The sequence below is a fragment of the Mustela nivalis genome (genome assembly GCF_964662115.1).
Source record: "Mustela nivalis genome assembly, chromosome: X".
In the NCBI taxonomy this organism is placed as follows: domain Eukaryota; kingdom Metazoa; phylum Chordata; class Mammalia; order Carnivora; family Mustelidae; genus Mustela; species Mustela nivalis.
Window position 1 is genome coordinate 83,596,470 of NC_139040.1, and position 15,347 is coordinate 83,611,816.

The following is a 15,347-nucleotide window of genomic DNA, read 5'->3' on the forward strand; positions in this document are numbered from 1 at the left end:
CTCAGGTGCACTGGCTGTTCAGGGACCAAGACCTGGTTTCTCTGCTGCACTCTCTCTGGCTCTGTGCCAGGGGTGGCTGTCCTGGGTCTGGGGACTTAAGCCCCTGACCCTAACACCCAGATTCCCGCAATTTGCCCTCGGTGATCCTTTGCTCTTTTTGAGTTCTTACTACCAGACTCCCGAGTTAATGCTGGTCCCCAGGCCCAGGGCACTCTCGTATTGGGATATTACTTTCCAATGGGTCACCTCTGGTGGCTCCCTCCCCCTTTTGTTTATCTTCCGATATCAGTCCCACGTTCCCACTCCGCTTTACCTGCCCACTGGCGTCTTCTGCTCTGGTAGAGATCCAGATGTGTATAATTCTGATCTCAGGCTGATTTTGTGAGTGATCAGAGTTCTTTGAAAGGTAATCAGCTCACTTTAGGGTACAGGTTGAAAGGGCGCCTCCTCCTACTTCCCCACCATCTTGTCTCCCCCTGTCCATTTTTTGATATTATTATCTGTTTTGTGTGTCTTGAGTTTGAGAAGTTCTTTATCAATTCTGTATATCAACCTTTTGTCTGTACTGTCATTTGCAAGTATCTTCTCCCATTCCGTGGGTTGCCTGTTTGTTTTGTTGAGTGTTTCCTTTGCTATGCAGAAGGTTTTGATCTTGATGAGGTCCCAAAAGTTCATTTTTGCTTTGTTTCTGTTGGTGGGAATGCAAGTTGGTGCAGCCACTTTGGAGAACAGTGTGGAGTTTCCTCAAGAAATTAAAAATAGAGCTTCCCTATGACCCTGTAATTGCACTACTGGGTATTTACCCCAACGATACAGATGTAGTGAAAAGAAAGGCCATCTGTACCCCAGTGTTCATAGCAGCAATGGCCCCAATTGCCAAACTGTGGAAAGAACCAAGATGCCCTTCAACAGACAAATGGATAAGGAAGATGTGGTCCATGTACACTATGGAGTATTATGCCTTCATCAGAAAGGATGAATACCCAACTTTTGTAGCAACATGGATGGGACTGGAAGAAATTATGCTGAGTGAATTAAGTCAACTAGAGAGAGTCAATTATCATATGGTTTCACTTATTTGTGGAGCATAACAAATAGCATGGTGGACATGAGGAGTTAGGAGAAGGGAGTTGGGGGAAATTGGAAGGGGAAATGAACCAGGAGAGACTATGGACTCTGAAAAACAATCTGAGGGGTTTTAAGTGGTGGGGGGGGGGTGGGAGGTTGGGGGAACCTCCATCAGAAAGGATGAATACCCAACTTTTGTAGCAACATGGACGGGACTGGAAGAGATTATGCTGAGTGAAATAAGTCAACCAGAGAGAGTCAATTATCATATGGTTTCACTTATTTGTGGAGCATAAGAAATAACATGGAGGACATGGTGAATTAGAGAGGAGAAGGGAGTTGGGGGAAATTGGAAGGTGAGATGAACCATGAGAGACTATGGACTCTGAAAAACAATCTGAGCAGTTTGAACTAGCGGGGGGGGGGTGTGTGGAAGGTTGGGGTACAAGGTGGTGGGTACTATAGAGGGCATGGATTGCAAGGAACACTGGTGTGGTGCAAAAATAATGAATACTGTTATGCTGAAAATAAAAAATAAAATAAATTAAAAAAGAAATAAAAAATAGAGCTTCCCTATGACCCTGCAATTGCACTATTGGGTATTTACACCAAAGATACAGGTGTAGTGAAATGATGGGTCATCTGCACCCCAATGTTCATAGCAGCAATGGCCACGGTTGCCAAACTGTGGAAAGAACCAAGATGCCCTTCAACAGATGAATGGATAAGGAAGATATGGTCCATATACACTATGGAGTATTGCACCTCCACCAGAAAGGATGAATACCCAACTTTTGTAGCAGCATGGACGGACTGGAAGAGATTATGTTGAGTGAAATAAGTCAAGCAGAGAGAGCCAATTATCATATGGTTTCACTTATTTGTGGAGCATAAGAAATAACATGGAGGACATGGGGAAATGGAGAGAAGAAGGGAGCTGGGGGAAACTGGAGAGGAAGATGAACCATGAGAGAGTATGGACTCTGAAAAACACCCTGAAGATTTTGAAGGGGCAGGGGGTGAAAGGTTGGGGAAGTCTGGTGGTGGGTATTGTGAAGGGTATGTATTGCATGGAACACTGGGTGTTGTAGATTTAAACAATGAATTCTGGTACACTGAAAAAAAATTTTCTAAAAAGGCAAGACCTATCTATACACTGTGTATAAGAGACTTATTATAAAGACACTTCCAGACTGAAAGAGGGGAGTGGAGAACAATTTATCACCCCTATATACCTCAAAAGAAAGCTGGGGTTGGAATCCTCATATCAGACTAGTCAGATTTTAAGGCAAAGACTGTAGTAAGAGATGTGGACAGACACTCCATCATCTTCAAAGGGTCTATTCAACAAGAAAATCTAACAATGGTAAATATCTATGCCACCAACATGGGAGCAACAATTTACATAAATCAACTAATAAGCAAAATAAAGAATCCTACAGAACACTTATGGAAGAAATTCAGGAAGACACAAAGAGGTAGAAAAACCGTCCATGTCTGGTTTTGGGATCAAGGTGATGTTGGCTTCATAAAAAGAGTTTGGAAGTTTTCCTTCCATTTCTATTTTTTGGAACAGTTTCAGAGAATAGGTAACTCTAAAAATAGAGTTACCCTACAGCCCAAAAATTGCACTACTAGGTATTTACCCCAAGGTACAGATGTGGACTGAAGGGGCACATGCACTCCAATTTTCATAGCAGCAATGTCCACAATAGCCAAACTGTGGAAGGAGCCAAGACGCCCTTCAACAGATAAATGGATAAAGAAGATGTGGTCCATATATACAATGGAATATTATTCAGCCATCAGGAAGGACAAAGACCCACCATTCACACTGACATGGGTGGAAAGGATTATGCTAAGTGAAATAAGTCAGTGAGAGAAAGACAATTATCATATGATTTCACTCATATGTGAAATATCAGGAATAGTGCTAAGGATCATAGGGAATAAGGAGGAAAAACTTCAAAGAAATCATAGAGGGAGAAAATCCATGAGACACTCTTGACTCTGGGAAACAAACTGAGGGTTGTGGAAAGGGATGTACGTGAGTGGAAGGAATAAGTGTGTGATGGGCATTAAGGAAGGTATGTGTTGTTATGAGCAGTGGGTGTTATAAGCAACTACTAAATCATAGTACATTACATGAAACACTAATGATGTATTACATGTTGGCTAATTGAATTTAAAGAAAAAATGAAAAAAGTAAGAGGTTGTGTATATATACAATGCAATATTATTCAATAATCAAAAAAAAAAAGAAATATTGCCACTTGCAACAATGTGCATGGAGCTAGAGAGTTTTATGCTACTTGAAATAAGTCCATCAGAGCAAGTCAAATGCCATATTAGTTCATTATCTGTGGAATTTAAGAAACAAAGCAGATGAGCACAGCAGGGAAAAGAGAGAGGTAAACCATCAAACAGACTCTTAACAATAGAGAACCAACTGAGAGTTACTGGAGGGGAGGTACAAGAGGGAATGGGTTAAATAGGTGATGTACATTAAGAAGTACAGTTTTTATGATGAGCATTGAGTGTATGTATGTAGGCAAGTGATGAATCACTAAATTTATACCTGAAACTAATATTACACTGTAAATTAACTAACTGGAATTTATTTTTATTAACTAACAGGAATTTAAATAAAACTTGAAAAAAACAATTAATTGACAAATAATGTAATGATGTTTCTAGACTCTCAATTGTGCCCCATTCACTTATATGTATATTCTTAAGCCAGTGCCACACAGTCTTGATTAGTGTAACTTTGCAGTAAGATTTGAACATGGGAATATATTTTCTCCAAATTTGTCATTATCTTTCAATATCATCTTGGCTATTCTGAGTCCCTTACATTTTTTAAAATGAATTTTAAGATTACCTTTCAATTTCTTAAAGAATCCAGCTGAGATTTTAATAGAGACTGTATTCAACTTTTAAGTCATCTGAGGAAGTCTGTTTTTTTCCTATATTAGTATACTGACTTCATCTCTCTTTATTATGTGCATGATATATATTTTTCCACCTTTTAACTTAACTAAGTTATGTATTTGAATCTAAATTTTGTCTCTTACACACAACATATGCATCACATTGTGTTTATCAAGTCTGTCAGTATTACTTTTAATTGCAAAGAGTTTAATCCATTTACTTTTAATATAATTATGGAAAAGGTAGACTATCTGCCTGTCTTTCCCTATTTTGTACCATATGTCTCATGTCTTTGTTCTTCCATTGCTGTGTTTTTTTAGTTAAATGATATTTTCTTGTGTACCATTTTAACTTCCTTGTAAATTCTTTTCCTACAAGTTTTATTTTTATTTTCTTAGAGTGTTCCCCAATGATTAGAAATATCATCTTAATATGTAACAATCAAAATATTGTAAATACCAATTGTATTTTAATAGCATATTAGAGTTTTGCTTCTATATCTTCATCTTCCCTCCAAAATTACATTTTTATACATTATGGGACCATCAACATAGGTTTATTCTTATTGTTTTATGCAGTCATATTTTAAATGCAATAGGAATAAACATGAGTTACAAACAAAAATAAATTTATACTGTCTTTAATATTTACCCATGTGAATATAAAACTCCAGAATTTCTATTAGTTTCTTTTTAAAATTTTTATCTGTATTTCTTTAATTTAGGTCTTCAGATAGTTTTCTTTAGCTCTTTGAACATATTTAAAATAATGGATTTACAGTATTTGATGAGTACTGAGTGTTATACGCAAATAACGAATCACTAAACATTATATAAAAATAATGGTGTATGGGGCACCTGCGTGTCTCAGTGGGTTAGGCCCCTACCTTCAGCTCAGGTAATGATATCAGGGTCCTGGGATCGAGCCCCGCATTGGGCTCTCTGCTCAATGGGGAGCCTGCTTCGTCCTCTCTCTCTCTGCCTGCCTCTTGGCCTACTTGTGATCTCTGTCTGCCAAATAAATGAATAACATCTTTTTAAAAAAAGACAGCTGTTAACCTTGTGATTTGCTTGTATATGATCAAATATTTTTCTTTTGCTTTTTTCAAGAGTCTTTGTCTTTATTTTTGGAGGTTTGATTACAATATGTTTAGCCTTTTTGAAAACTTATTATACATGAGTTTCATTGATCCCTTGGATGTACAGATTAATGTTTTTATCAAAACTGGGACAATTTCAGCTATTATTTTTTTTAAAATAGTCTTTCATTTAAAAAAAAATTTCTTTCCTTTCCTTTCTTTTTGCTTCTGAGACTCCAATTATGTGTACCCTTGATGGTGTCGCACAGACCTCTTTATTCTTCATTCTTTTTTCTTCCTGTTCCTCAGATTGGACAACCCCGATGATCTGTCTCCAAGTTTATTCTCTCTTATGCCAGTTCAAATCTTCCATTGAGCACCACTAATAAATTTTTCATTTCAGTTATGTAACTTTTCAACTCCAGGATTTTTATTTGGTTCTTTATTAAACTTTCATTTTCTTTATCAATACTCTATTTAGTGAAACATTGTTCTAATACATTTTTTTGATTCCTTGAACATACTTAAAATAGCTTATTTTGACTCTGCCTAATAAACCCAAAGTTCTTCCTCATGGACAATTTCTATTGAACACTTTTTTTCTGCATATAGATCATACTTGGGTTTTTTTTGTTTTTTTTTTTTGTTCTATTTTTCAATTTTTTTGCATGTATAATAATAATTTTTTTGTCCAAAAAGAATGGCCTTTTAACTAATATAATGTGGCAACTCTGGAAATGAGATTTTCCTTCTTTCCCCGGGTTTGTTGTTGTTGTTTTTAACTGACTTTCCTCAACGAACTTCTTTGACATACCTGGCCATTGAAGACTCTGCATGGCTTGCTTAATGGTCAGCTAATTATTGGATAGAAAGTTCCTTAAATGCCTGATACTATTTTGTTTTCCAGCTGTTGCCAAGGATCTCAGTGTATATGGAGGGGGCCATCAACACTAGGCAGGCAGTTTTCAATTCTTCCTTATTTTAATGTTCTTGTGAAAAGCCTTAAAGTCAGCCAAAAGTGAGAGATTAAGGCATTTTAATGTCTTTCCACTCAAATAAAGAATATAGCATAAATAAATGAAACATAAAACAAACAAAATAAAGGAAATCAACAGAACAAAAAGGTTGTTCCTTGAAAAGTTCAAGAAAATTAGCAAAACTTTACCTTAAGTGACTAAGAAAAAGAAAAAGAGAAAACTCAAATTACTAAAATTAAGAATAAAAGAAAGGATATGAATGCCAATTTTATAGAAATAAAAAAAAGAATTATAAGGCAATACTATGTACAATTATAAGCCAAAAAATTAGATGACCTAAATGAAATGGACAAATTTCCATGAAGACACACAGTACTGAAAGTTACTCAAGAAAAAATATCCAGTGGAAAAAAGACAGTCTCTTCAATAAATGGTGCTGGGAAAATTGGAGAACTATGTATAGAAGACTGAAACTTTACCATTCTCTTACACCATACATAAAGATAAGCTCGAAATGGATAAAAGACCTCAATGTGAGGCAGGAATCTATCAAAACCCTAAAGGAGACATAGGCCGTAACCTCTTTGACATTGGCCACAGCAACTTCTTTCAAGACATGTCTCCAAAGGCAAAGGAAACAAAAGCAAAAATGAACTTTTGGGACTTCATCAAGATCAAAAGCTTCTGCACAGCAAAGGAAATAGTCAATAAAACAAAGAGGCAACCCACAGAATGGAAGAAGATATTTCCAGTGACACTACAGACAAAGGGTTGATATTCAAGATCTATAAAGAACTCCTCAAACTCAAACATGGAGGACATTAGGAGAAGGAAAGGAAAAGCGAATTGGGGGAAATTGGAGGGGAGACGAACCATGAGAGACTGTGAACTCTGAGAAACAAACTGAGGGTTTTGGAGGGGAGGGTGCATAGGTTTAGGTGAGCCTGATGGAGAGTTCTAAGGAGGGCACATATAGCATGGAGCATTGGGAGTGTTGCATAAACAATGAATCTTGGAACACTGAAAAAGTAAAATAAAACTTAAAAAATAGAAAATCTTAATAGACATTTAAAGAAATTGAATTAATAACCTAAAATCTTATAACAAAGAAAACCTAGAATGATACAACTTTCTTAGTGAGTTCTACCAAAAGTTTGAAGAAGGATTAACATCAGTCCTTCAAAAACTCTTCCAATATTACTAGGATATAAAACTTAGATAAAGATATCTCAAGAAAATACAAATACAGATGAATTTCTCTTATGAAAATAAACACAAAAATCCTCATCAAAATACTAGCAAGCAAAATCTAGCAGCCCATGAAAAGGTTTAGACATCATGACAAAAGTGGGATTTATTCTAGAAATGAGGTTAGTCTAACATACAAAAATCAGTTGATGCAATACACTATATAATGAAGGACAAAAGCTATCAAATGATCATCTCAATAGACACAGAAAATATTGACAACATCATATTCAATGGCCTGCCAAGGAAACAGAGAACTGGGACTAAGAAAAGGTTGGAGCCATAAGACAGAAGGCTTTGAATGCCAGCCTGAGAAAGTTAGTCTTGATTTTGTAGACAATAGTGACTTCACAAGATGCATAGCCTGAGCAGTTGGGTGATTTTAAAAGACCATTCTGGTGGCTTCAGCAGAGAATGGAGGTGTAGAGCTCAGTGGAGTTTAGGGATGAAGTCCTGATGAAGACCATGACAGCTGAGATGTATAGGAAGGAATGGATTCAAGAGACAATAAAGAGATAGAATCAAAAGAATTTGGTAACTGATTAAATGTAGATTCTGAGCAAGAGTAAATAATCAATGACAACTCCATTTAGGAGCCTGGCTGGCTGGTAATGCCATTAGCTAAAAGGCTGATTTTTTCTGGCTTCAGGAAATGGAAAAAGGCAGTATAGAATCCTCTGCATATCAAACTTTTGAGACAGGAATGCTATTATTCTTTTGACAGGCAAATTTATTTTCTCAAGGCAAAATTCCTTCTACCTTTCCTCATTGATTTTATTTCCAACTGTTATAATCATTTTCTTTTGCTCTTTTCTGGATATGCTCTAATTTCTCCCACCTTCAGAATGCAATTCCTGAGGCAGCAAACAAAAAGGTTACCCCAGAAAACTTTGTAGGAAAAAGGAGATGGCATGGGGACCAGACACTCTAGTGTCAAAAAGTCCAAGTTCTGCACCCATTTTCATTGTGAATGTTATCAATACATCAAGGGAATAAGAAAAACAAAAAGGAGTGTGAAGTTTTAATAATCAGGACAGTAGCATAAGGAGTATACACGCGTGCATGCGCGCGCGCACACACACACACACACACACACACACACACACCCAACCTCACTGTTAGATTGGGAACTCCTTTATACCTGCTACACACTGGCTGCTCCCAGTACAGGCCTGCCCCAAGCCATTTTTTCAACTTCCAGGTGAGCAGAGTCCCTCTTTAGCCTAACCTACAACTAAGCCCAGCCCCAGAGATGCTGTTTAAAAAATATCCCAAAAATGCTTGGCTTTAAAGCTCGGCTACCCTGAAAGCATCCCTGAAAATGGGGGCCCCTGAGAAAAGAATTTGATGCGTCCTCTTTTTATACCTTGTATGCAGATAAATCTCACTTACAAACACAAAATGCTGCTGGAAACTCATAAAAGCCCACCCAGGCACCAAGAACCAGCCACTCTTATCTCCTTTCCACTCATTTGTTTGAACCCACTGTTCCTTGCTTTCCTTCTCACTTTGCACTTGAGCGTCTCATAGCACTTTAAGGCTCCTTACATGGATAATGTATGTATGTATTTATTTATTTATTTATTTATTTATTTATTTATTTATTTTCAGCGTAACAGTATTCATTGTTTTTGCGCCACACCCAGTGTTCCATGCAATAGGTGCCCTCCTTAATACCCACCACCTGGCTCCCCCAACCTCCCACCCCCCTCCCCTTCAAAACCCTCAGGGTATTTTTCAGAGTCCATAGTCTCTCATGGTTCACCTCCTCTTCCAATTTCCCTCAACTCCCTTCTCCTCTCCATCTCCCCATGTCCTCCATGGTATTTGTTATGCTCCACAAACAAGTGAAACCATATGAAAATTGACTCTCTCTGCTTGACTTATTTCACTCAACATAATCTCTTCCAGTCCCGTCCATGTTGCTACAAAAGTTGGGTATTCATCCTTTCTGATGGATAATGGTTTTTCTTCTGATTATGCATCTCAGACCTTAACCTGCTTGTCCAGGTACAGGCTACTACAAGTATCCTGTTTCCAGGTGTTTCCAATTTCTGATAAAAGAAATACCCATTCTCTTAGAAGTTTCCATTCCCACCTCTTCTTGGGGTGAAACATTTGACCACAATCCTGGTTGCTGACAGCTTTGGCTCTTCTGGAATCCTTGTATGCAGTCACTAACAGGCAGTCACATAGCTCAATAGGAAAAGCATGATGGGGCCATATTCTTACTTCCCCAGTTGCTGAGGTGTCTATACAGGGAGACCAAGTTGACTGGATTCTCTCCACTTCAGGGTCTACACCTACTAAGAATACAAAGTGAGATTGCCTATGTACTAGGGATACAAGGCACAATGACAGCTAAGATTGTCCATCATGTGCATGGGCCAGACACTTGACAGAGAGGCTTTATACATATAATTGCTAATTCTTAAAAGGTACAAATTATTTTTCCCCATTTTACAGGAGAAGATACTGAGGCTTAGAGACCATCTCACTTATCCAAGGTCACAAGCTGGTAGGTCAGGAGCCAAGAATCGAGCCCAGATCTGTTTGACTTCAAAATTCATTATACTACTCAGCCTCTAACAGATTTCCAAGAGTACTGACAAAAGTCCTGTTAACTTGTCCAAAGTGTTCACATATGACAAGTTAAAATGAATGGAATTACCTGTTCTATGGTGATTTTTTAATCTCTGTTAAAGATTTTATTCCTAAAATATTGTCAGTGTTAAGAAGATATTAGAGGACATCAAGGAAGGCAATTAGCTCCTCGCCCCTCTGCCTAGGTTAGGCCAGCCACCCTTGAGAGACTGTGTCTTGTCTGGGACCCAAACTTGAAAAGGGCCACAAACACTGGTGGGTATCCAGGAGGGAGTGAGAAGGCTTGGGAGGGGGCTGAGATCCAGAACACATGAGGAAAGTTGGAAGGACCTGGAATTGTTTAGCCTGGAATGAGTGGACTCCAGGTGACATAAGACAGGTCATGTCATTATCTGCTTCCATATAATTCAGGACAAGAGCCAAAGTCTTTATAGTAGTCCACAAGGCCCTTTCCCATCTCCCCAACTCCAGCATTACCTCTGTGACCTCATCTTCCATGATGCTCTCGTCACTAATTCCATTTTATACACACTGGACTCCTGGTTTTTCCTGGTATACGTTATCTGCTCTTGCCTCAGGACTTAATTTACTCCTCTCTCAAATGTGACCTTCTCAGTGCATCCTCTCTTGACCACTGTTTTAAATTATAACCTCCTGTCTCTCCCCCTCTATTTCTTACCACTGTACCTGTCACCATCTGACATACTATATGTTTTGTTTATTTATTTGGTTTTTTGTCTGCCCACCCTCATGAAAAATGAGTATGTCCCATGAGGACTGGGGTTTTTATCTTTCTTGTTCACTGCTGCACACTCAACACCTAGAATAGAACCTATAATACAATAGATACTCAATGTTTGTTGAACCAAAAGCACCATCTTTGCCGTCAGATCTGGAATGGTTGTTAAAGAACAAAGAGTGAACAGCAGAAAGGATCCACGTGGTTCCAAGGTACTAAGCAGATCAATAGCAGCTTAAGGAACACCTTAGTGGATGGCTACAAACTGGACCACTTTCTAACACCATACATAAAAATAAACTCAAAATGGATTAAAAACCTAAACACTTAAACATGAGACCTGAAAACACAAAAATCTTAGATGAGAATATAAGCAGTAATTTCTCTAACATTGACCATAACAACCTTTCTCTAGATACATCTCTTAAGGCAAAGGAAACAAAAGCAAAACTGAACTATTGGGACTATGTCAAAATAAAAAAAAATCTTTTGCACAGAGAAGGAAATCATCAACAAGACAAAAGGCAATCTACTGAATGGGACAGGATATTTACAAATGATATATCCAAAAAGGGGTTAATACTCTGAAAATATAAAGAACTTTAACAACTCAAAACCCAAAAAAAATCCAATTAAAAAATGGGCAGAGGACATGAGTAGATTTTTTTTTCCAAAGACACATGATGGCTAACAGAAACATGAAAAGATGCTCAACATCACTCATTATCAGGGAACTGCAAACAAAACCACAATTAGATATCGCCTCAACTGTCATAATGGCTTAAACCAACAACACAAGAAATAAGTGTTGGTGAGGATATGGAGATAAAGGAACTCTCGTGCACTGTTGGTGGGAATATAAATTGGTACAGCTGCTGTTGAAACAGTATAGATGTTCCTCAAATTTTAAAAATAGAAAAACCATATGATCCAGTAATTGCATTACTAGATAGTTACTAAAAGAAAATGAAAACACTAATTTGAAAAGTTTCATGCACCTCCATATTTATTGCAGTATTATTTACAATAGCCAAGATAAGGAAGTAACCTATGTGTCACTGGAAGATAAATGGATAAAGATGCAGTATATATATACAATGGGATATTATGCAACCTTAAAAAAAGGTGATGAGTTCTTGCCATTTGTGACAACATGGATGGACCTAGAGGGTATTAGGTTAAGTGAAATAAGTCAGACTAAGACAAATACCATATGACTTTACTTACATGTGGAATCTAAAAAATAAATAAATAAACAAACCAAAAAAACCCCAAATTAGTTTAAAAATACAAAAACAGAATCAGACCTGTAAATATAGAGAACAATGATGATGTTCCAACAATGATGGTTGCAAGAGGGAAAAGGGGTAAGAGAATGAATGGGTGAAACGGGTGAAGAGTGGGAGATAAGGCTTCCAGTTTGGAATAAATGAGGTATGGGAATAAAAGTTTCAGCATAGGGAATATAGTCAGTGATATTGGGATAGTGTTGTCTGGCAACACTTGTGAACATAGCATAACATACAAAGATGTTGAATTGCTATGTGTGCATGTGAAACTAATATAACATTGTGGGTCAACTATAATCAAATAAAGAAAAAATTGTTTAAAAAAGAAGGCATTTCTTGGGCATTAAAAATGCCCCAGGAATCTATGCTAGTGAAGGTGAGCGGGAAAAGGATAGATGGTATAGGAAGAATTTAAGCATCAAAATGGGAAGGGTAAGAAAAGGACTATAGCTTAAGATTCTATGTTCTCCAGCCTCCTCATTTACAATAAACTGAGGCTCTGAGAAATCACCATCAGAAATTTCCATCAGTTGCCGACAGAGCAGGGACTAATATCAAAGTGTCCTGAATTTTAGAACAGTGAAATTTTTTTTTTTTTCAATAAAGCTGTATTTTTGTGGCAGGGTGTTTTCTAGAAATATTCACATTTGTTTGTGTCTGTTGTGCTTCTATGTCCTTCCCTATTCCCCTGCACCTTGGAGGTAACCAGGCCCTTGACAGATCTCTTGCAAAAGGATTTCACAGTGCAGAAAGCAGAACCAACCTGAAGTGACCAAATCTATCATTCTCTTACAAAAGCCTGAAAATCCCATTGATTACATACTGTCATAAAGGAAAAGGAAGGGGAACCAGAAAACCCAAAGAGAAAGAAATATGATAGATCCCTATCTCTCTCAGCCTCACCTAAAAAGGAGGAGTACCTGGGCCTGGAGTAGTAGGAACTTAAGCACTGCTTGAGTGCAGATCCTTAAGGATGGGGAGGAGATGGTTCTAAGGTACCTAGAGGGAGGTAGAATTTAAGTCTCTAGGGCTCTCAGCTTTCCCTTTCCCACTGATAGCATGGAAAATGAGGGTGTTAGTGGTGATTGAAATAGGTTAGAGATTAGTTTCCCTTGGCCTAATTTCTGTGTGCCACAAGTGTCCCCTGAATTCCAGTGCCACCCTTGAAGGGGTGACTGACATGAAATTTTTTGCTTCCCCATTAGGATGGGGGAGTTTGAAGTCATAATTAAGTCACAAAACAAAGGACTATTTATTACCTACCCACATCTGAGTTTGTGGACAGAAATAGATGCCCATTCCATTTTTGTTTTCTTGAAGAACATAACATTAATTTTAATCCAGCATTTGTGGCCAGGCAGAGCATCCACTTCCTGTTAGCAATTGGTGCTGCACAGGAGCCCTTGGGAAACCTCATCAGATGTTCCCTGTTCTGGGAGAACAAATGTGCTCAAGCATCCAGAAAGAGAAAGTAGAAAAGCAGGAAAGAAACTGAAAAAGCAGAGGACAGCAGCCTTCAAGAGTCCATCAGACAGCAGTTATTCTCCCAGAGAATGAGACTATTTCCCACTGCGGCTACTAAGTGATTTACAATTAAGTACCTCTTCATGAGGCAGTGGTCCAGTTGATGGTCTGAGTGGTGGGAGGCTCTTTCTCCAGGCATTTAAGTGCTCATGTTTATTGACTCACTCTGCTATTCATCATAATTCCCAGGCCACTTATTAGCAGGATTAAGTGGGCCTACCTGGCTGGGAAAAATTCCCAGAGATCCAAGGCTGGGGGTGGGAGTGGGGAGAGTCCCTCCCAGGACTAAGGGCCTCTGATCTGGGCTTGGGGTGGGAGAGTGGGCTGGGCCCAGTGGAAGAAGGAGGCATCCAGAGTTTCCTTTTAGCTTTAGGATACTCTCCCACTTTGCACAGGCTGCTGGATTCACCCTTAGCACCTCTAATGTGCAACTAACCAGAAGCTTGATTACACGTATGATAGAAAAATGCAGGAGATTTGGAGTCCACTTATCTGTCTGTGTGAACTTTGGTAAGGGTCTTAACCCTTCTGAGGTTCAGTTTTCTCATCTTAAAATGTACATAAAATGTACATAAGGTAAGGATTACACAAGATAATGCGGCTAAAGTGTCTAGTGCCTTCATATACCAAGGATATTATTCATTCAGGCCTTGAGGATTATTAGCAGTAATCCTTCTCTTCCACCACATCTTTCACCCCTACCTGACCATTCTCTTTCTCACTTTGACTTACAATGTTCTGTATGACCATGAGAAAGTCATTTCACTTTTCCATTACTCCTTTTCCACCTCTGTAAAGTGGAAATGAGATCATCTGCTCTACCCACCTGCTTCAGGAACATTGAAAAAATTAAATTAAATTAAATTAAATTTTTTAAATACATGGAAAAAAGAAAAAAAAAGATAATGGGGATGAAAAGAAGTTGCAGACTAGAAAGTGTTACCCTCAGGTCACTTGATTTTATTGGCCAGGTCTGGATTTCAGAAGCCATGCAGCCCAGCTAAAGTGTAAGAATTACCTAGAGAAAGATCATGGCCAGTAAGGCCCATAGCCCAGTAAGGTTGGGGGCAGTGGGGAGCTAGCAGTTTACCCACAACATCCTCCAAAAGATTTGTACAAAGGTATCTTATCTGTCATGTTTACTTCTGCTCTAAACAGATCCTGGGAACAAAGAGAGCCTGTTTACCATGCACACCCCAGTCCTTAAGCAGATCAGAGAACAGGATTGGAGCTGACCAAGATGGTTTCCCTGGTGATCTAAGGAAGGTCTTAGGAGGTTCCCTCCACTAACATCCCCTTTCAGTATTGCAGTGGGTCACAATGAAGGCAGCCATCAGTCACAGCAGAACAGGAGGAGCTCTTACCACTTATCTTGTCCAGCAGGTACAAAGCACCAGTCATATGGGATCCACATCGCAGAAAAGATCTTCAACCCAGGCCATCTGAGTCAGAAAAGGGTGGGGAGTGCTGGATTTAGGCAGTTGAAAAAGTTCCCTGGTTTACGCTGCAGTAGACCAGTCTTCTACTTGCATATGGAAACTAGTCTTATGCCCATGCCACCCATACGTTATTGATGGGGAAAGTGAAACTCAGAAGAACAGATTTTCCCAAGCCCAATTGGTTAATGAGGGCTGCAAACTGAGGCAGATATTTAGGCATCCCATACCATACAACCCCTTGAATTCCCAATGGATGTAACGACCTTCCTAGAAGGTCTTGCTACAAACACTCTCTGAACAATCTTGACCCTCTTCCTTCCAGGAGCAGTCCCTGGTGGACAATTCAATATGTATGAATTATTAACTCCCCTCCCAGGATCTTCTCTCTTTTCTCTCATTAAATTGCTTTTATTTTGGCTTTGCTTGATTCATGAGGTGCTGGGGTTA